General features: G+C 55.2%; 1 pseudogene; it reads left to right on the forward strand.

Moving 5' to 3' along the window:
- The window catches only part of LOC137141153 (zinc finger protein 92 homolog), a 67,896-nt pseudogene extending 53,786 nt beyond the window's left edge, over positions 1 to 14,110 (forward strand).
- Positions 14,111 to 15,140: the final 1,030 nt, after the last annotated feature.

Here is a 15,140-nt window from a genome sequence, read left to right on the forward strand (position 1 = left end):
CACATTTCACAGAAGAGTGGCTTGTGTCAGCAACTGCAGCCCAGAGCAGAAAGGACGGAGAACTGAGGCTCAAACTCCTGCTCATGGAGTCAGCCCTTCGACCTCCGGAATCCCGGTGGAATCCCTCTCTGCAACCCTCCACTTCCAAGGGAAGTGTGCTCAGAGAGATGGTTCCTGCCAGCCTCTCACGTAAGGCCTCTAAGAAAAGTCCAGGGAGTCCCCATTGCAAGCTCTAATCGAGCTAAAAACCATCCGCCGCTCGGTCAGTATCATCAGTACCAATGGAACCGAAAGCACCTAAATCTGGTGCCCAGAGCATGAGCAGTCCCGAACCTAAAGACCTGATGGGTGCAGGCAAAAAAGCATCGGTACCATGGGGCAGTGAGAAACATAGAAGATGCACCCTAGGGAAGGCTCCGTCAGTACGGTCATCAATATCGGTACCACTGACAATACCCCCGGCATCGACGGACCCTGCTATCAGGTTTGCATATCCCACCCTGTCAGTAAAAGCCTCTTGGCACTGACAGCTTTTCCTGGTATTGACACCCTCTGCATGGACATATTTCTGGTGCACAACAGATCTTTCAGTGTCCGACGCACCTAACTCTCCTCTGCTTGGTACCAGGGCCCCAGCAATGAATTCACCTGCAACCTTGGCTCACTGACAGCTTCCTGCCATGCACCACTCTTTTGATCATTGGAATCAGAAAGTGAAGAAGAGGACCTAGCTTCTGAATGCTCTTCTCATCCTCCATTAGGAGCCCAGCTTCACTATGGACACAGGGCATACCACCCCTCTGACCCACAGCCAGACAGTAAGGCCCTCAGTCACCATTCAAGCATCACTCACAACACTCATCCCAGTATCCACCTCAATGTGCACAGAGATCATAAGAACCCCTGAGGAAGAAACCCACGTTCCCCAGGCGGAAGATGATGGGATCTCACCAAACTCCTTCTCGTTCCTCCACCTGGGGCCACAGACGCCATTTTGGCAGATTGGTGGAGCTGCCTCTACAACACTCTCCTTACTTTATGCTGGAAAACTCAACCCACCCCTTCGGAAACTGCATCACCCCATTCCACAGCACCTAGGAATGGATAACCTCTGAGAAATGGGTGCTGGAGATCGTCTGAGTTGGTTACTCCATCCATTTCTCCACTTTTCCTCCTCTAAAGCACACTTCCTCATGCCTATTCAGTGACTTTTCTCACGAGAGTCTGCTACTTTGGGAGATAAACCACCTACTCAGCATAGGAATGATGGAGCCAGTGCCCACACATCTAGGGGGCAAAGGCTTCTACTCTCTTTACTTCGTGATACGAAAGAAAAAAATCCATACTGGACCTCAGAGTGCTCAACAAGTTTGTGAAAGCTCAAAAGTTCAAGATGGTCATGTTTATCAAAGATCATTCCAGCGTTAGAAAAAGTCGACTAGTTTTTTGTCCTCGACCTTCAAGATGCATATTTTCACCTCAACTATACCAAGCCATAGACTTTACCGCAGGTTCACGCTAGGCCAAGACTACTACCAATGCAGTGTACTCCCTTTTGGTCTCTCATCATCCCCCAGAGTATTGCCCAAGGTCCTCTTGGTAGTGGAACCCACTTACAAGGCCTCATGATTTAGCTCTACCTGGACGACTGTCTTCTCAGGGCTTGGTCCTTCACAGAGGCCCAACGAGTCAATCAGACCACACTGGAGCTGTTTCAGAATCTGGGCCGACAGATCAACGAACAAAAGTTGACTTTAACACAGGTACAGAGGCTAGAATTAATAGGAGCAAACCTTGACTCCATTCTGGCAAAGGCGCTCCTCCCACATCATAGATTTCTCAGTCTCTCCTTGTTGACAGAGATGGTGCAATCTAATCTCCAAATTTCAGCCAAACATTGCCTTCAGCTGCTGGGGCACATGTTATTGCGTATGCCAGACTTCCCATGAGATGCCTCCAAGCATGGTTTGGTTTGGTTTACAGACCAGAGACAACATAAACAAACAACTATCAATGCCCACCAGGGTCAAGCAATTCTTGAACTGGTGGAAGAACCCAGTCAATGTCTGTACGGGAATCCAGTTTTTTCAGTCTTCCCCATGTCTACTCCTTAGCACTGAAGGATCCTTCATAGGATGGGGTGCACATATCAATGGTAGCACAATACAGGGCAAATGGTCTCCAGCAGAGAGGTGCTTCCACATCAACTTGCTCAAACTCAGAGCAGCCAGATCCGCAAGCGTTCACTCCCTTTCACTGTTCAAAGATACGCACACAAGGGTCACGATGGACAGTATGGTCTGCATGTATTACATAAACCATCAGGGAGGCACCAGGCCTCAATCCCTGTGAGTAGAAGCACTAAAACTATGGAACTTGTGCATCTCCCACAGTTTTCTAATATCAGCGGCCTACTTGCCAGGAATACACAACATGACTATGGAGAGTCTCAGCTGCAAATTCCCACACAACCATGATTGAGAGAGAGAGATTTGGTGGTACTCTACAACGTATGCCGACAATTGAGGACACCAATAATAGACCTATTCATTACTTACCAGAACAAGAAATGTTGTCGGTACTGCTTCAGAGCGGGGATCAGACGACAGTCCATGGGAGATGCTCTTCTCCTTTCATGGGACAGGGGCCTTCTTTACGTCTTCCCCCTTGTAGGACGGGCTCCTGCCCGGTCCAGTCCTGGCGGCCCTTCCGCGGGCCCAGGCTCGGCGGAAGGCCACTGCGCCTTCCTATTTCAACAGAGGAATGTTAGTTTTTGCAGTTTTTCGCCCCAGCCCCTCAGGCAGGGCGGGCGAGCAAGGCGTCTTTCGCCCCGGCTCCTCAGGCAGGGAGGGCGAGCAAGGCGTCTTTCGCCCCGGCCCCTCAGGCAGGGCGGGCGAGCAAGGCGTCTTTCGCCCCGGCCCCTCAGGCAGGGCGGGCGAGCAAGGCGTCTTTCGCCCCGGCCCCTCAGGCAGGGCGGGCGAGCAAGGAGCAGTGACCTCGAGTCAGGGGAGCAGTAGACACTATCCACTCTTTGGGGTTGGCAAGGATCGGGGGAGGGGAGGGGGACGCAGGCCCACCCTACTCCACTGCATCCCAGCCCAGGGCCCTAGCAGTGGCACGGGTGTTGCCACTCAGTCGGCGGGGCTCCTGCCGCAACACGCCGACTGGGCGTTACCCCCAGTACAGCCACGCCTCTGGCTGTCCCTGGGCTCCTTCCTCCTCGGATTCCCTGGTACCTGTGTTCGTCGGTTCCTCTGGGTCGTCGGGGTACACCGCACGGGGTAGGCCGGTCAGTGCTTCCGCATCCACGGGGGGTAGATTGGGAAGCTCCTCAGCGAGGGGCAGCTCCTCCAGATCACAGGGCTGGGGGTAGGGCTCAGTCTCCGGCAACTCCTCCAGGTCGGGTCCTGCCTCCAGAGGTTGGGCGTCTGGCAGCTCCTCCAGGTCCGAACCGGCTTCTGGGCGGAACTCCCAGCTCTCCGGTTCAGGGGGCTCGTCCCAGCCGCTGCGGGCCTGAGGCTGGGTCCAGTGCGTCGGGCCGGTAGGCCTCGGCCAGTCCAGGGGGCCCGGAGGCCCAACCCAGGCCTTTGAGGCAGGTCGCCGGGGTCGCCCCGGGGCCCTCAAGGCCGGGAGAGTGTTACATGAGGCAGAGGTCTGGCGTGGTTCAGATCCTTGCTGCAGCCGGCGAGGCAGTATGTCTGTCTCCGCCGGCAGCCTCCGTCTTTCTGAGCTGCAGGGCCTGCTTTTTATGGCTGCAGCCCTCCCTACGGCTCCGCCCCCCTGCTGCCGGGTTGGCCGCCCGGCAGGACCTATTGGGGCTCAGCTGCCTGGTTGCCGGGCAGACTGGGCTGCCGGCCAGTCTAGAGTCTGATTGGGTGCCTGGGGCCCTTCCGCGGGCCCAGGCTCAGAGGAAGGCCACTGCGCCTTCCTACACACCCCCCCCCCCCCTCAAGTCCAGCCCTTGGTCTCCGGGGCTGGTTGGCTCTGGCGGGTCTATCCGGGATAAGGCATCCGCGTTCGCATGGTTCCTCCCTGCACGGTGTTCGACTGTAAATGCGAAAGGCTGCAGGGCCAGGTACCATCGCATTACCCGGGCGTTGGTTTCTTTCATACGCTGGAGCCAGCGGAGGGGGGCGTGGTCCGTCACAACGGTGAAGGGGCTCCCCAGTAGGTAATAGCGCAGCGCTTCCAGGGCCCACTTTACGGCGAGTGCTTCCTTTTCTATTGTGGCGTAGCGCTCCTCTCGAGGGAACAGCCGGCGGCTTAGATAGAGGATGGGGTGCTCCTCCCCATCAAACACCTGTATCAGTACGGCCCCCAGCCCAACGGCCGAGACATCCGTTTGTACGACGAAGGGCCGAGAAAAGTCGGGGCTGTGCAGGATGGGCTCTTGACACAGGGCCTCCCGGAGCGCGATAAAAGCTCGGTTCCGATCCGGAGTCCACTGGACGTGGAGCAGCTGGTCCTTCCGCAGAGCGTCGGTCAGCGGTGCGGCGAGGGAGGCAAAATTTGGTACGAAGCGTCGATAATATCCCGCCAGTCCCAGAAATTGTCTGACCTGTTTCTTAGTGGTCGGCCGTGTATACTCCCGCAGGGCTTGTACCTTGTTAACTAGGGGTCGCAAGGTCCCTTGGCCCAAAGTATAGCCCAGGTATGTCGTCTCACGCCACCCAATGAGACATTTCCGCGGGTTGGCGGTCAAGCCTGCGTCGCAGAGGGTTCTTAATACAGCGGCCACCTGGTTGAGGTGGTCGCCCCAGTCTTGGCTGTAGATCACCACATCGTCCAAGTAGGCGGCCGCGTAACTTATGTGGGGGGCCAGAAGCTGATCTATCAGCCTCTGGAAGGTCGCGGGTGCCCTGTGTAATCCGAAGGGCATCCGAATGAAGCGGTACAGGCCACTAGCCGTTGCGAAGGCTGTCTTCTCCCGAGAGCCGGCCGCCAAGGGGATCTGCCAGTAGCCTTTTGTCAGATCAAGTGTAGAGAAGTACCTGGCCTCCCCCAGCCAGTCGAGTAGCTCGTCGATACGAGGCATGGGGTATGCGTCAAATTTAGATATTTCATTGACGCGCCGAAAGTCAATACAAAAGCGCCGGGATCCGTCCGGCTTAGGCACCAGGACCACTGGGCTTCGCCACTCGCTCGTCGAGAGCTCGATGACTCCTAGGCGTAACATGGCCTGGACCTCTTCTTCCACCGCAGCTTGAAGGTGGCGGGGCGGTGAGCGGGCGCTCGTCCACACGACCTCACCAGGTCGCGTCTCGATGGTGTGGTACACCCGGTCGGTGTGTTCAGGAGTGGCGGTGAAGGTGGTGGCGAAGGTCTCAATTAGGTGTTGTACCTGTTGGAGCTGAGGTCCACTTAGGGTGTCCCCGAGTTGGGGTTCTCCCGGTCCCTCCTGTTCGGATATCAGTGGGCCCAGCTCCGGGTCAGGAGGCTGCGGGTTGATGAGGAGCCCTTCTCGCTCCCACCAAGGTTTTAGCAGGTTCACATGATATACCTGTCGTTTTTTTCGCCAGTCAGGTTGGCGGACCTCGTAATTCACGGGACCCACGGCCCGAAGGACCTCATAGGGCCCCTGCCATCGGGCTAGGAGCTTGGACTCCGTGGAGGGCAGTAGTACCAAGACCCGGTACCCAGGCTCAAACGATTGAGTGCGGGCCCCCTGATTATATGACTGGGCCTGCCTCTGTTGTGCAGCCTGCAGGTTCTCCTGGGCCAACACCCCTTCCTGGCGGAGATTCTCTTGGAGGGTCAGTACATACTGGAGCATCCCCTGCGAGGGGGAGGGAGCCTGCTCCCAGTGTTCCGTCATTAAATCCAGGATCCCGCGGGGCTGTCGGCCATACAGCAGCTCGAACGGGGAGAACTGCGTAGAGGCCTGCGGGACTTCCCGAATGGCGAGGAGCAGGGGTGGGATGAGTTGGTCCCACCGTCGCAGGTCCTCCGGTTGGAACTTCCACATCATGTGCTTCAGGGTGCGGTTAAACCGTTCAACGAGGCCGTCAGTCTGTGGATGGTAGACGGAGGTCCGGAGTTTCCGGATCCCTAGGATGGCACAAACGTCCCGTAGCAATCGAGATGTAAAGTTGGTCCCCTGGTCGGTTAGCAACTCCCGGGGGAGCCCAACTCGGGCAAACGCTTTCACGAGTTCACTGGCCACGGTCCGGGCTGTGGCATTCTTCAGGGGAATGGCTTCGGGGAACCGGGTGGCATAATCCACTAAGACCAGGAGGTAACGGAACCCAGCCACGCTCCGTTCGAGGGGCCCCACCAGGTCTACCGCCACCCGTTCAAAGGGGGTCCCGACGATGGGGAGTGGGACAAGTGGTGCGCGCGGGATTCCTGCCGGTGCCACCCGTTGGCATTCGGGGCGGGAGGCGCAGTAGTCCCGGACCTCCCGGTATACGCCCGGCCAATAAAACCGGGAGAGGACACGGGCCAGAGTTTTGTCCATACCCAGGTGTCCCGCCGCCGGGATATCATGGGCCAACTTTAAGACGGCCTTATGGTGGGGCTGTGGCACCACCAACTGGGCATGGGGTTCCTGCGTTTGAGGGTCCCTCTCCATATGGTATAGCCGGTCCCGCCGCAGCTCAAACCGAGGCCACTGCGCGACTTCTTGTGGGTTGGTCGGAGTCCCGTCCACCGCCGTCAGCTGTTCATATGCCCGGCTTAGGGTGGGGTCCTCCCTCTGGTTGTGACAGAAATCCATCATGGGGTCATCTGAGGGTGGCGGATCCCCAGCTATCCGGTCTTTCTGGTCGTCTGGTCCCGGGCTTCGGGGTCTGGTGCAGCGGCGGAATCCGGCTGGTCCCCGGCCTCGGGTGGCTTGGGTGTCTCGGGGGATCCTCCCTCGGGGGCCCCGGCATCAGGGTCTTTGGGGGTATTGGAGCGTTGTAGGATACCTGCCAAGTCGGGCCAGTCCCGCCCGAGGATTACCGGGTAGGGCAGGCGGGGTGCTAAGCCTACGGAGAGAATACGGGTCTGCGGCCCGACGGTCAGAGGGACCTGCATTGTTGGGTAGTATTGCAGGTCCCCGTGGATACAACGTAGGCCCACCTGGCCCAGCGGTTTCCCATCCTCGGGGTCCAGGCCCCGCAGGATCAGGGTCTGTCCACAACCCGTGTCGACGAGGGCCTCGACCTGTCTTCCGGCCAGGCTCACCGGGGTGGTGGCCTTCGGCCCAGAGGCCCCCCGGGCCCGCCCTTCTCCGGCATACACCATCCCATATGTGCAGCTTAGGGTGGGGCAGTGCCGACGCAAGTGGCCCCGCTGGCCACACGCGAAGCAGGGTCCTGGGTCCCTGGGCCCCTGAGGTGGCCGATTCAATGTCCGACTGCAACCGGGCTCCAAGCTCTTGGGCGGTCGGGGGTTTGGGCCCGGCGAGGGTTTCCCTGTCCCAACGGGTCCGGCCCGGCCAGGTCCCGTAGCCATGGGCCCCATGGGCCTTTCAGCGGCCAGATAGTCCTCCATCAGGCGAACCGCCCCCGTCAGGCTGGTGGGGCAGTGCCTGATCACCCAGGTCCTCCCCTGGGTTGGCAAGATGTGTAAAAACTGTTCCAAAATTACCTCCTCGGCCACGGCGGACGCAGTGTTCTGCTCAGGTTGGAGCCACCGCCAGCCGGCGTCCCGGAGCTCTTGGGCCACGGCCCGTGGTCGGGCCCCGGGGGAAAAAATCTTCTCCCGAAACCGCCGTCGGTAGGTCTCCGGCCTTATGTCGAGGGCGTCCATAATTGCGGCCCTCACAGTCGCATAATCCTTTGCCTCTTCACTGCCCAGGGCCTGATAGGCCACCTGGGAGGCCCCCGTCAAGTATGGCGCCAGGAGGATCGCCCACTGGGTCGGGTCGCACCCCGCGGCCATGGCCACCCGTTCAAACGTCACCATGAAGGCCTCTGGGTCATCTGTGGGTCCCATTTTTGTGAGGCATGGCGGAAGCCAATTGACGGGTGTGCCTCGGCCTGAGGCCTCGTCCAGCCCGGCGCTGGTCAGCCCCGTCCGGCTACTCAGCTGCTGGATCAGCTGGTGTTGGAGCTCCTGCTGCTGGGCCCCCAGGTCTCACAATAGTTGCTGCTGCTGGGAGCCGAGGGTTTGCAGGAGCTGCTGCTGCTGCTGTAGTTGGGCCGTCTGTTGCTGCTGTTGTGCTTCGGTCCACCACCTAATCAGCTTATCAGTATCCATGCTGGTCTGGTCGGTCGCCATCCCCCCTCCCAGGGAGAGTCGGCCCAGGCAGTCCCCCTTTTCGTCAGGGGGGGAGGACTGCCTGCATTCTCCACCATGTGAAGGACGGGCTCCTGCCCGGTCCAGTCCTGGCGGCCCTTCCGCGGGCCCAGGCTCGGCGGAAGGCCACTGCGCCTTCCTATTTCAACAGAGGAATGTTAGTTTTTGCAGTTTTTCGCCCCGGCCCCTCAGGCAGGGCGGGCGAGCAAAGAGTCTTTCGCCCCGGCCCCTCAGGCAGGGCGGGCGAGCAAAGAGTCTTTCGCCCCGGCCCCTCAGGCAGGGCGGGCGAGCAAGGAGCAGTGACCTCGAGTCAGGGGAGCAGTAGACACTATCCACTCTTTGGGGTTGGCAAGGATCGGGGGGAGGGGAGGGGGACGCAGGCCCACCCTACTCCACTGCATCCCAGCCCAGGGCCCTAGCAGTGGCACGGGTGTTGCCACTCAGTCGGCGGGGCTCCTGCCGCAACACGCCGACTGGGCGTTACCCCCAGTACAGCCACGCCTCTGGCTGTCCCTGGGCTCCTTCCTCCTCGGATTCCCTGGTACCTGTGTTCGTCGGTTCCTCTGGGTACACCGCACGGGGTAGGCCGGTCAGTGCTTCCGCATCCACGGGGGGTAGATTGGGAAGCTCCTCAGCGAGGGGCAGCTCCTCCAGATCACAGGGCTGGGGACAGGGCTCAGTCTCCGGCAACTCCTCCAGGTCGGGTCCTGCCTCCAGGGGTTGGGCGTCTGGCAGCTCCTCCAGGTCCGAACCAGCTTCTGGGCGGAACTCCCAGCTCTCTGGTTCAGGGGGCTCATCCCAGCCGCTGCGGGCCTGAGGCTGGGTCCAGCACTTCGGGCCGGTAGGCCTTGGCCAGTCCAGGGAGCCTGGAGGCCCAACCCAGGCCTTAGAGGCGGGTCGCCGGGGTCGCCCCGGGGCCCTCAAGGCCGGGAGAGGGTTACCTGAGGCAGAGGTCTGGCATGGTTCAGATCCTTGCTGCAGCCGGTGAGGCAGCATGTCTGTCTCCGCCGGCAGCCTCCGTCTTTCTGAGCTGCAGGGCCTGCTTTTTATGGCTGCCGCCCTCCCTACGGCTCCGCCCCCCTGCTGCCGGGTTGGCCACCCGGCAGGACCTATCGGGGCCCAGCTGCCTGGTTGCCGGGCAGACTGGGCTGCCGGCGAGTCTAGAGTCTGTTTGGGTGCCTGTGGCCCTTCCGCGGGCCCAGGCTCAGAGGAAGGCCACTGCGCCTTCCTACACCCCTGCATTCCCTTTGATATGTTGAAATATAAAAAAAAATTAAAAAAAGAGCAAACATGATAGTGATTGCTCCCACGTGGCCCAGACAGACATGTCACAGCTGGTACTATGTCCCCGTAGGGCAGGGCTGATACGGGGTCTGTAGCACTAGCCTTCCCACAGGCGGGGCTAGCAAAACAGCCTGGCGGCCCAGGCCATCAGCCAGGGTGGGGCACGCAAGCAATTCACAGTCCCTGGCCGGCAAGCCGATCAGGGCTGATGAGGCAGTCAATAGCCCCAGGGGCTCCAGTGGGCAGGGCAGCAAAATAGTCTGGAGTCCCCGGCTTTGCAGGCAGGCAGGGCAAGTAGAGCTCAGTACCCTCTGCTTGCCAAGCTCAAAAAAAGCCAAGTGCTCCTGGAGTGGTTAGGGAATGGGAGAGGGGGACGCAGGTCCACCCGACTCCACTGCGCCCCAGCCACGGGCCCGATCAGTGACAAAGCCGTTTGTCCCTGAGTCAGCGGGGCTCCAGCCGCAACATGCTGACGGGGTTTAGCCCCTGAGTCAGCCACTTGCTAGTCAGCTGTCCCTGGGCCACTTCCTCCCACACTGTCCCTGGGTACCTGCAGGTAGCAGTCTCCCTCTGGGTTGCTGGAGTAGATGGCGAGTGGCAGACTCACCGTTGACCGGTAGCAGGTCCAAAAATTTCTGTGCATCAACAGCGGAGGGCAGCTCCTCCAGGTCCCAGGGTCCCAGCAGTTCCTCCGGTACACCTGGCTCAGGCAGCTCCAGTGGGTCCCTGATGTCAGGCAGCTCTTCCAGGTCAGGGTTGGTCTCTGAGGTTTTTTCCCACCCCAGTGTCTCTTCCCAGCTCCTATGGCTCGGTGGCCCTCTCTGGTCACTAGGGCCTGGAAGCCCTTTTCAGTCACTCAGGCCATCAATTGGGGCAGGTTTTGGAGGTTCCGCTCAGTGGGGCGATTGCCTTAAACAGCCACTGGGCCTGGGTCAGGCCTAGGCGGCAGTATCCAAAAAGACACGCCTGCCTCAAGCAGCAGCTTCCCCCTTACTGAACTGTTAGGTTAGCCTTTTATAGCTCCCTTTCCTGCCTTGGAACTGCCCCTTTGTTTCCAGGCAGTTTGACCTGTAAGGCCCTGTTCTGCCCAGCAGGGGCATCACGACCCTTCCTCAGGCCCAAGCTCCGAGGAAGGCCACAGCGCCTTCCTACACTGCCGAAGACTCTTCCAATCACGCCTTACCTTTATCTCAAAATGAGAGACGCACTCTTCATCCCAACTTACAGATTCTATGGCTCAAAGCCTATATCCTTCATGGTTCCAGTGCTTAGAGATGTCTTCCTCTGAAGAGGTGCAAGAATGTTATTGCACAGTAGGAAAGGAGCTACTCGCTGTACCTATCTATGTAAATGGAAGAGATTTCAAATCTGGTGCCAGCCCAAGAGTCTCATCCCTAATACCTTCACCTTACCAGTGATCCAACCTACTCTATCTGTTGACTGTCAAGAAATCCGGATGCTTTATCAGTTCACTGAAAGTTCATCTAGCAGCAATTGCAACCATCTGTTAGAAATAACCAAACAGGTTGTCCCAGGGGTGGATTGGGGAGACAGAACCCTTTATTGCCTGCTCGATCTGCCTCCACGCCATGAGTGAGCAACGAGGGGTTACTTTACAATTCTTTTATCCATAACAGTATGTAAATGTATACATTTCCAGCAACTCCCCATAGACCCTTATTTGGTTACATTGACACCTATAAAATCAACATTAACAACTTCATAATGAATATAATTATACCCGCCCCTGTTTGTTGTTCACAGGATTACCACACAGAGGTGAGGCACATCACCTTAAAACCTATTAATATTACACTAACATTCTTTGAAGTAAAGGCTTGCCAGGGGGAGAAGGAAAATAATGTTTTCTTCCCACCAAGGCCTTCTTCAGGAATGGTGATAATGATTTTATTAGTCTTATTCCCAGCACAGATGGCCAGGAAGGGAGGAGAAGAAGAGAGATAACAGACTCTAACTAAAATTCACACCAATTAGCAGAAACAAAATTTGCCCATGCCTTGAACCCATTCTCTGTAGTTTAGGCCTGACTACTTGTCCAGCTTTTAACTTTTTACTCTCCTACACCATCCATGATCAGGTAGAAGGATACTCAATCTTTTCACCTCCAACTACAAAGACTCAAAGCCATAGCGAACCTCTTCCCACAACCCACACTTCCCACTCCTCAACGGGATCTCAACCTAATATTAAAAGGTATTAAAAAGTCTGACTAGGCCACCATTTGAACCCATGACCACTTGTTCACTAACTGACATCTCCATGGAGACGGTGTTCCTCCTCGCCATCTCCTCTACAAGAAGGACTGGGGAAATAGCGGCTCTGATGGGGCATTCCCCTTTCACAATGTTCTTCCCTGATAAAGTCACGCTTAGCCCACATCTGAAGTTCACTCCCAAGGTGACTTCTGCATTTCACATAAATCAGATGATTCAGCTTCCAGCCTTTTATAGGATAATAGGGAAGACATTCTCCATACGCTTGACATAAGGAGAGCCTTGGCCTTCTATTTGGAGAGGACAAGAGACTTCAAGAAATATCCGAGACTCTTCTTTTCCATTGCATATAGGTCAAAGGTGCAGTGATTTTAGCTCAGAAACTCTCCAAGTGGGTTTCAAGCTATATTAAACTCGGTTACGAATTGCATAACATAACACCCCCATCTTCAACATGCAGACATTCTGCAAAGTCAGTCTGCTCGTCCACCACCTTCTCCAAGGGTATCCCTGTATCAGAAATCTGCAGAGCAGCTACACACACCTTCACAGAACACTGCCAGCCTGGGGGATTCGACTGCAGATGCGAAATTCGGTGCTATTATGCAATCATCTGTATCGGACTCAACGTTGAAGTCCCAACCTCCAGTGGTGGGCACTGCTTGAGAGTCACCTCCAGTGAAGCATCCATAGGGACACTACAAGAGGAAGAAGTTACTCACCTTGTGCAGTCTTGATGGTTCCCCGAGAACTGTCCCCCTACCGGTGCTCTACGACACGCCCTCCTCCTCTCTACTTTGGAGTTCTAGTAGTTGATTCTGTGGTACAGACAGAACTGAGGAGGGATTGCCTGTGCATGCTGGCTAGCCTCCTGGCAGGCAGGAAGCAGCGTGGGCGGGACAGACTGCTACCAAAGTTCTCCAGTCGGAAAAAAATACAGTACTAAGGGCAATTTCCGGTAAACACTGGCCCTAGTAATAACATTAAATGCAATAGTCTCAAGATATGACTGTGTTTGTCATATCTGTTGCTCGGAAGTCACATTGTTCACTTCGCTGATGTGTTCTACCCTTCCCCCATTTTGTGTCTGTCTTGTCTATTTAGATTGTAAGTTCTTCCGGACATGGACCATCTCCTATTCTGTGTTTGTACCATCCCTAGCACAATGGGGAATGAATCTTAGCTGGCCTATAGGTAAAAAGGCGATGAACAAGATTAATAATAATAATAACCATCCTGCCACTTTGAGCCAAGGAAGCTGGCCTTGGGATGTTACTGCTTAAAAATAAGCTGAGGTTAAAAATCATGAAATAATCTTTGTGATGACTATCCCACACATTCCATTGATCTCTCTTGTTTTCTTTGCCTTGAGCAGAGTTTCTGATTTCCAAAGCTGAGGTGATCTCCCAGCTGGAAAGAGAGAAAGAGCCATGGATCCCTGATCTTCAGGGCTCTGAGAAAAAAGTGCTCCTGAGAGCTGCCTGCACAGCTGAGGAATTGGTTAAACCCACTCAAAAACTGTCTGTGAAGGCAGGAATCATTTGGGATGTCCTAGGAAAAGCTTGTGAGCTCTCCGAGTCCAGGATTCTTCCCATCAGGTGTGGAATCATTATGGCAAATGTCACTCATGTTTCCCACCTATCCTGACTGATCGCTGGCAGCAGGTCCCTCTCCAATCTTGCTTCTCCCTTAGAGTTATGCTGAGATATGGCCCCAGAAATGATCCCCTCCCCTCTTTCCACTGGGGAAGGCTCTTGGGGAAAATCATCTCCTGATACATTGGATCTCTCCAGCACATATTTTGGTTTGTTCACACCTTTATCCTTTCCTCTCTCTGAGATTTCCTTTCTCTCCAGCCCAGGGAGTGACCTATGTATTTATTCTCTCTCTGTCCATCAGGTGATGAGTGAGAATGACGAGGCTTGGCCCCTGGATGAAGACGGTGAGCAAGGAGAACAACATGGTAAGTTATCAGGAAGATCTAACGGGAATGTTTCCAGGAGTTGTGGACTCCCAGAAAGTAAAGCCTGTGAGAGTCAGCACAGCCTGAGGAAACTCTCAGTAGTCACTCAGATCTTCTTAGAAAAGGAAGAATCAACATGAGGGAGAGACTCTACGCTTGCCCTGAGCATGGGAGAAGCTTCAATGTGAACTCAGCCCTTATCACACATCAGAGAATCCACAGAGCTGAGAGCCCTTACGTGTGTTCTGAGTGCAGGAAAAGCTTCAGCTGTAGTTCAGCCCTCATAGCACATCGGCAAATCCACACTGGGGAGACACCCTACATGTGCTCTGAGTGTGGGAAAAGCTTCAGGTGGAGAAATACCCTTATCAAATATTGGCGAATCCACACTGAACTTGGAATCTGACACATTCATTTCCTCATTGGCTACCATCACTTGCACAGCATGGAAATGCTTCTTGTCCAACAAGGCAGCTAGACTGAGACCCACAGGCATGGAATGGCCTCTGACGGAATCAGCTCTTTCTCCCTGTGCTTCATGAAACTTTGGATCCAAATGGCAAAGGACAATTGATCCCCATTTATTCAAGGCATTATTTAGAACCGTGATCAATGCCACCGGACTAGGGAGCAGCATTCTAAAAATAAATAGTTTACCTGAGCCAATGGTCTCCAGAGCTTCCATCTCTGGGGTGAAAATCAGCCTCTGGTACCTGCAATTTCTACCTGAGTTTCTGTCAAATCCTTGGCCTTTAGTTGGAGTAATTTTACACTTCTCTGGAGTCGAATTCTTCACCAGCCATACAAAATAACAGTGGTGATAGGGAGGTATAACTACCCCAAATATGCCCATTTATTTCTTTAACCTCAGGGCACAGATTTAAGATTTAAATACAGGTGTGGCTCAGAGTCCCCAGAAGACACCAAAGGGCAAATAGCTATTAAAAATTGGTAGTTTTCTGCAACAATATCACATTCAACACTGGTGTCACTTTATACACATGTGCAGCATCTCCCAGGATGAACTCAACAGAAATGTCACTTCCATTTTCTCCATTTCTACCTAGATAGTGATTGAATTTCCCAAATAATAGACAACATGTATGGAAGGATATGGAAGGAGATATCTGCAGGAGCGACTGCTTGCAGGGCCTGGGCCACAACTGCTTAGGGAGACAAATGCACAGGTATTTTGCCTAGTGCCAAGTCATTTAGTAGGGGATACTCTTTTTAGCAGATGGCTTTTTTGTCTCAAAGTCCAGAATAAATCTGAGCTTCATCTACTCAACTAAGACTGATATGTAATTATGAAATCAAATGGTGTCCAGGAAACGAGAAACCCACAACACAGATGGGTTGACAGTGTAAGACACTTTCAGTTTCATATAAAAAGAAATTCCAGAGCAAGATACACATGATGACCCAAAATAAGAACA

The sequence above is a fragment of the Emydura macquarii genome, unplaced genomic scaffold, assembly GCF_026122565.2.
Source record: "Emydura macquarii macquarii isolate MOO-44397 ecotype Brisbane River unplaced genomic scaffold, CSIRO-AGI_Emac_v2 contig_3004, whole genome shotgun sequence".
In the NCBI taxonomy this organism is placed as follows: domain Eukaryota; kingdom Metazoa; phylum Chordata; order Testudines; family Chelidae; genus Emydura; species Emydura macquarii.